Raw genomic sequence first — 6,890 nt, 5'->3', positions numbered from 1 at the left:
CCTTCAGGATTTTGCTCTACGGAAGGGGGTGCACAAAAGTGTTCGTAATCAACCTCGGATTGTACTTTTCATCATCTAGGGGCACCGTAGGGACCGAAAAAAGTGGTTTCGCATGATAGTCCACCTCGACCCATGTCGCCCCTTGCGCGACCCCGACCTTCAGGATTTTGCTCTACGGAAGGGGGTGCACAAAAGTGTTCGTAATCAACCTCGGATTGTACTTTTCATCATCTAGGGGCACCGTAGGGACCGAAAAAAGTGGTTTCGCATGATAGTCCACCTCGACCCATGTCGACCCTTGCGCGACCCCGACCTTCAGGATTTTGCTCTACGGAAGGGGTCCTCTCTGTACAAGGTTTAGGGGTACATTTTCACCCAAAAACCACTATCGCTCAACCGAAAAAACTCCTCGACATGTGTCTTCTCTGTGAATTTGGCCCCGATCTGACGAGTAGTTTTCGAGATATGCCCCTCTGAAGGTACATATTGGGACTTAGCCGATTTTCACCTATTGCGGTGTCTATGGGGTGTTGGGAATCGCTCTACCGACCATCCGGTTGGAGATATCGATTCCCGGTCTTTGGCGCGTTTGCTCAACTCCGTAATGCCTACTTTTCGTCCATACACACAACACCTCGCAGAGTTCTCCTTCTGCCAGATATAGCGCGTGCCCCTTTGCTCGTGCACCGTTTTGGCCCGTTTTTCGCACATCGCTTTGAAACCATGCGTGCGACGGTTTTGCGTCCCAGGTACCGATGTTAGAACACCACTGTGGCTAACTTTCGTCCATATACGCCAAACTTCTCAGACACCTCCATCCGAGAGTATTTCGTGTTTTCCCATATATTGCATACTGCCAGGGGTTTTCTTCCATACAACTTTCAATGTTCTGTAAAACACCCGCGCATCGTCCGATTGGACTGAAACTGCTCCGGCGCGCTCTCTGCCGTGCTACAACTCTGCGCAAACCATCAAAACCTCGATGCCTGCGTGCGCACCTAGCCATCTGAACTCCGTACACTCTGGCTGAACAGGCCTCTTAGCCCGTTACAACATGGCTAACCCACTGGTAACCGGTAACCGTCACTCGTCCAATGTGGTCCATCACCCGTGCAAGCTGTTTCGCGTGCTTGCGCTTGCTCCGTGAGCAATCCCGCGTGCATTCGGTTGTCTTCCAACAGCGTGTTCGTCTCGCAACAATCTCCTCCGTGTGTACGCCTGGTGCTATGCAACAAGTTGAAATTTTTCGGGAAGTCAAGTTTTGGGACTTGTACTTTTTTTCAACATTAAATGCAGCTTTTCGCACACCATAGCAACTCGGGCTTCGACTTTCGGGACTTGGTGCTTTTCGCGGATCAAGCCCAATGGACTTGACCCGCTAAAGCTCACCTCCTCTCTATCGCTCCATTCGGGTAGCTATGGTGCACCCCAGCCGGTAGCGCACATGCACCCCATGTCTGGGGCACAAGCACACCACCCACTAGGACACACCACAGCAGCACACCCTTCTGCACATAGCACCACGTGTGTGCAGCGTCGCCTTACCCAAGCGACTTGCGGCACCTTGCAGGAGCAAGCTCCCACAGGTGGCGCGCAGCCGGTGTGTGACTCTCGCACACTCCCGACTAGGTGGTACCATCATCACCATGGCACGCACCCAGGCACCTGCACCTGCTGCAGGTACCTTACGCACACGCGTGATGACCCCCGCGTGTGGAGGGCCGGTGGATTCCCGGTGGGTGCAAGTCACTCTACTCCGAGCCCTGGAACACCTTCCCAGGGTGTTTTCCATGTACCACTAACCCTTGGTTGGACACCTCTTGGCTACTTGACCCCTTTCCCGGTGGGTGCAATTCACCGTGCGGAACCTTTCGGCCGCTCTCCCTAGGACTGTGTTGCAGGCAAGCACAGTGGTTCCGCGACCTAGAGACAGCGGCATCCCTTGTTACTGCAACTCCGAGCCCTGGGACACCTTCCCTGGGTGTTTTCCATGTACCACTAGCCTCTGGTTGACCATCGGTGGAGGTACTTGATTTCACCCAAAACCACCCTAGGTCACCGTTCCGACCGCCCAGCTACCGTTAAAACGCCTCCGGACACCAGGACACACCTTCCCGGTACCAGAACCAGTCGTAGTTCCCGTCACCCAAATTTCATACAACCGTCACCCACGGGTCGAAACACCTTGCCACTACATGAGTCTAGTATTGGGTCCTAGGGTCTCTTTTCGACAACTCCCGACCTCCCTGATATCGAATCGTCAGTTTACATGAGGAGGCTAAACTTTCTATGACGACTCAGTACAACCATACCTCCCTATAATAGTGAAATGTCAAATTCTAGGGCTTTTTGGCCATGGAAAATTCTGAAGCTCGGCACGAGCAAACATGACCCATGCTTGTATCTCCGAAACTATGAGTCTGACAGTTTTGCACCCTTCTGCGGAAAGTTGTGTCTCGTTAAGCCTAAAAAGTCAGTAGAACATCGCGAAACGATCCGACCACTCCTTCGACCTGTTTTTGGGTTTTGCAGTTTTCCATGGGGTATTTTGTATGGGGAAAACCGACCCATGCCCGTATCTCCGTACCTAAGCGTCTGACGGTCTTGGACCCCTTTAGGTAAAAGTTGCATTCCGTCGAGCTGAACATTTCACTAGAACATCGCGAAACGATCCGACGACTCCTTCTGGGAGTTTTTGGGGTCGGAAGGTTTTCTGGGACTTAGTCTCTGGAGCAACATTTCTGAAGCTCGGCACGGGCAACCACGCACGTGTCTTATATCTCCGTAAGTAAGGGTCTGACGGTCTTGGACACCTTTAGCAAAAAGTTGCGCCCTATCGAATGGAACATTTCACTAGAACACCACGAAACGATCCGACCACTCCTTCGACCTGTTTTTGGGTTTTGCAGTTTTCCATGGGGTATTTTGTATGGGGAAAACCGACCCATGCCCGTATCTCCGTACCTAAGCGTCTGACGGTCTTGGACCCCTTTAGGTAAAAGTTGCATTCCGTCGAGGTGAACATTTCACTAGAACATCGCGAAACGATCCGACGACTCCTTCTGGGAGTTTTTGGGGTCCGAAGGTTTTCTGGGACTTAGTCTCTGGAGCAACATTTCTGAAGCTCGGCACGGGCAACCACGCACGTGTCTTATATCTCCGTAAGTAAGGGTCTGACGGTCTTGGACACCTTTAGCAAAAAGTTGCGCCCTATCGAATGGAACATTTCACTAGAACACCACGAAACGATCCGACCACTCCTTCGACCTGTTTTTGGGTTTTGCAGTTTTCCATGGGGTATTTTGTATGGGGAAAACCGACCCATGCCCGTATCTCCGTACCTAAGCGTCTGACGGTCTTGGACCCCTTTAGGTAAAAGTTGCATTCCATCGAGCTGAACATTTCACTAGAACATCGCGAAACGATCCGACGCCTCCTTCTGGGAGTTTTTGGGGTCGGAAGGTTTTCTGGGACTTAGTCTCTGGAGCAACATTTCTGAAGCTCGGCACGGGCAACCACGCACGTGTCTTATATCTCCGTAAGTAAGGGTCTGACGGTCTTGGACACCTTTAGCAAAAAGTTGCGCCCTATCGAATGGAACATTTCACTAGAACACCACGAAACGATCCGACCACTCCTTCGACCTGTTTTTGGGTTTTGCAGTTTTCCATGGGGTATTTTGTATGGGGAAAACCGACCCATGCCCGTATCTCCGTACCTAAGCGTCTGACGGTCTTGGACCCCTTGAGGTAAAAGTTGCATTCCGTCGAGCTGAACATTTCACTAGAACATCGCGAAACGATCCGACGCCTCCTTCTGGGAGTTTTTGGGGTCCGAAGGTTTTCTGGGACTTAGTCTCTGGAGCAACATTTCTGAAGCTCGGCACGAGCAACCACGCACGTGTCTTATATCTCCGTAAGTAAGTGTCTGACGGTCTTGGACACCTTTAGCAAAAAGTTGCGCCCTATCGAATGGAACATTTCACTAGAACACCACGAAACGATCCGACCACTCCTTCGACCTGTTTTGGGGTTTTGCAGTTTTCCATGGGGTATTTTGTATGGGGAAAACCGACCCATGCCCGTATCTCCGTACCTAAGCGTCTGACGGTCTTGGACCCCTTTAGGTAAAAGTTGCATTCCGTCGAGCTGAACATTTCACTAGAACATCGCGAAACGATCCGACCACTCCTTCTGGGAGTTTTTGGGGTCGGAAGGTTTTCTGGGACTTAGTCTCTGGAGCAACATTTCTGAAGCTCGGCACGAGCAACCACGCACGTGTCTTATATCTCCGTAAGTAAGGGTCTGACGGTCTTGGACACCTTTAGCAAAAAGTTGCGTATAACCATCCTCGTCAATACTCTCGAACACTGTAACTCGATCCGACCACTCCTTGGTACACTTTTGTGGGTTGCCAGTTTCGGTTGGGACTTAGTCTCTGGAGACCAAATTCTGAAGCTCGGCGTGGGTACCGACTTTTCGTGTACGTCCGAGGGCCTCGACCGCACCGAGAACCCGGACCTTCAGGATTTTGGCCATTTTTGGGGGTGCACAAAAGTGTTCGTAATCAACCTCGGATTGTACTTTTCATCATCTAGGGGCACCGTAGGGACCGAAAAAAGTGGTTTCGCATGATAGTCCACCTCGACCCATGTCGACCCTTGCGCGACCCCGACCTTCAGGATTTTGCTCTACGGAAGGGGGTGCACAAAAGTGTTCGTAATCAACCTCGGATTGTACTTTTCATCATCTAGGGGCACCGTAGGGACCGAAAAAAGTGGTTTCGCATGATAGTCCACCTCGACCCATGTCGACCCTTGCTCGACCCCGACCTTCAGGATTTTGCTCTACGGAAGGGGGTCTACTTGTGCGCAACCCCGACCTTCAGGATTTTGCTCTACGGAAGGGGGTGCACAAAAGTGTTCGTAATCAACCTCGGATTGTACTTTTCATCATCTAGGGGCACCGTAGGGACCGAAAAAAGTGGTTTCGCATGATAGTCCACCTCGACCCATGTCGACCCTTGCGCGACCCCGACCTTCAGGATTTTGCTCTACGGAAGGGGGTGCACACTTGTGCGACCCCGACCTTCAGGATTTTGCTCTACGGAAGGGGGTCGACTTGTGCGCAACCCCGACCTTCAGGATTTTGCTCTACGGAAGGGGGTGCACAAAAGTGTTCGTAATCAACCTCGGATTGTACTTTTCATCATCTAGGGGCACCGTAGGGACCGAAAAAAGTGGTTTCGCATGATAGTCCACCTCGACCCATGTCGACCCTTGCGCGACCCCGACCTTCAGGATTTTGCTCTACGGAAGGGGGTCTACTTGTGCGCAACCCCGACCTTCAGGATTTTGCTCTACGGAAGGGGGTGCACAAAAGTGTTCGTAATCAACCTCGGATTGTACTTTTCATCATCTAGGGGCACCGTAGGGACCGAAAAAAGTGGTTTCGCATGATAGTCCACCTCGACCCATGTCGACCCTTGCGCGACCCCGACCTTCAGGATTTTGCTCTACGGAAGGGGGTGCACAAAAGTGTTCGTAATCAACCTCGGATTGTACTTTTCATCATCTAGGGGCACCGTAGGGACCGAAAAAAGTGGTTTCGCATGATAGTCCACCTCGACCCATGTCGACCCTTGCGCGACCCCGACCTTCAGGATTTTGCTCTACGGAAGGGGGTCTACTTGTGCGCAACCCCGACCTTCAGGATTTTGCTCTACGGAAGGGGGTGCACAAAAGTGTTCGTAATCAACCTCGGATTGTACTTTTCATCATCTAGGGGCACCGTAGGGACCGAAAAAAGTGGTTTCGCATGATAGTCCACCTCGACCCATGTCGACCCTTGCGCGACCCCGACCTTCAGGATTTTGCTCTACGGAAGGGGGTGCACACTTGTGCGACCCCGACCTTCAGGATTTTGCTCTACGGAAGGGGGTGCACAAAAGTGTTCGTAATCAACCTCGGATTGTACTTTTCATCATCTAGGGGCACCGTAGGGACCGAAAAAAGTGGTTTCGCATGATAGTCCACCTCGACCCATGTCGACCCTTGCGCGACCCCGACCTTCAGGATTTTGCTCTACGGAAGGGGTCCTCTCTGTACAAGGTTTAGGGGTACATTTTCACCCAAAAACCACTATCGCTCAACCGAAACAACTCCTCGACATGTGTCTTCTCTGTGAATTTGGCCCCGATCTGACGAGTAGTTTTCGAGATATGCCCCTCTGAAGGTACATATTGGGACTTAGCCGATTTTCACCCATTGCGGTGTCTATGGGGTGTTGGGAATCGCTCTACCGACCAGCCGGTTGGAGATATCGATTCCCGGTCTTCGGCGCGTTTGCTCAACTCCGTAATGCCTACTTTTCGTCCATACACACAACACCTCGCAGAGTTCTCCTTCTGCCAGATATAGCGCGTGCCCCTTTGTTCGTGCACCATTTTGGCCCGTTTTTCGCACATTGCCTCGAAACCATGCGTCCGACGGTTTTGCGTCCCAAGTAGTGATGTTAGAACATCACCGTGGCTAACTTTCGTCCATATACGCCAAACTTCTCAGACACCTCCATCCGAGAGTATTTCGTGTTTTCCCATATATTGCATATTTCCAGGGGTTTTCTTCCATACAACTTTCAATGTTCTGTAAAACACCCGCGCATCGTCCGATTGGACTGAAACTGCTCCGGCGCGCTCTCTGCCGTGCTACAACTCTGCGCAAACCATCAAAACCTCGATGCCTGCGTGCGCACCTAGCCATCTGAACTCCGTACACTCTGGCTTAACAGGCCTCTTAGCCCGTTACAACATGGCTAACCCACTGGTAACCGGTAACCGTCACTCGTCCAATGTGGTCCATCACCCGTGCAAGCTGTTTCGCGTGCTTGCGC

Source organism: Anopheles nili, assembly GCF_943737925.1.
Source record: "Anopheles nili chromosome X unlocalized genomic scaffold, idAnoNiliSN_F5_01 X_unloc_15, whole genome shotgun sequence".
Taxonomy (NCBI): Eukaryota; Metazoa; Arthropoda; class Insecta; order Diptera; family Culicidae; genus Anopheles; species Anopheles nili.
This window is presented reverse-complemented; position numbering follows the sequence as displayed.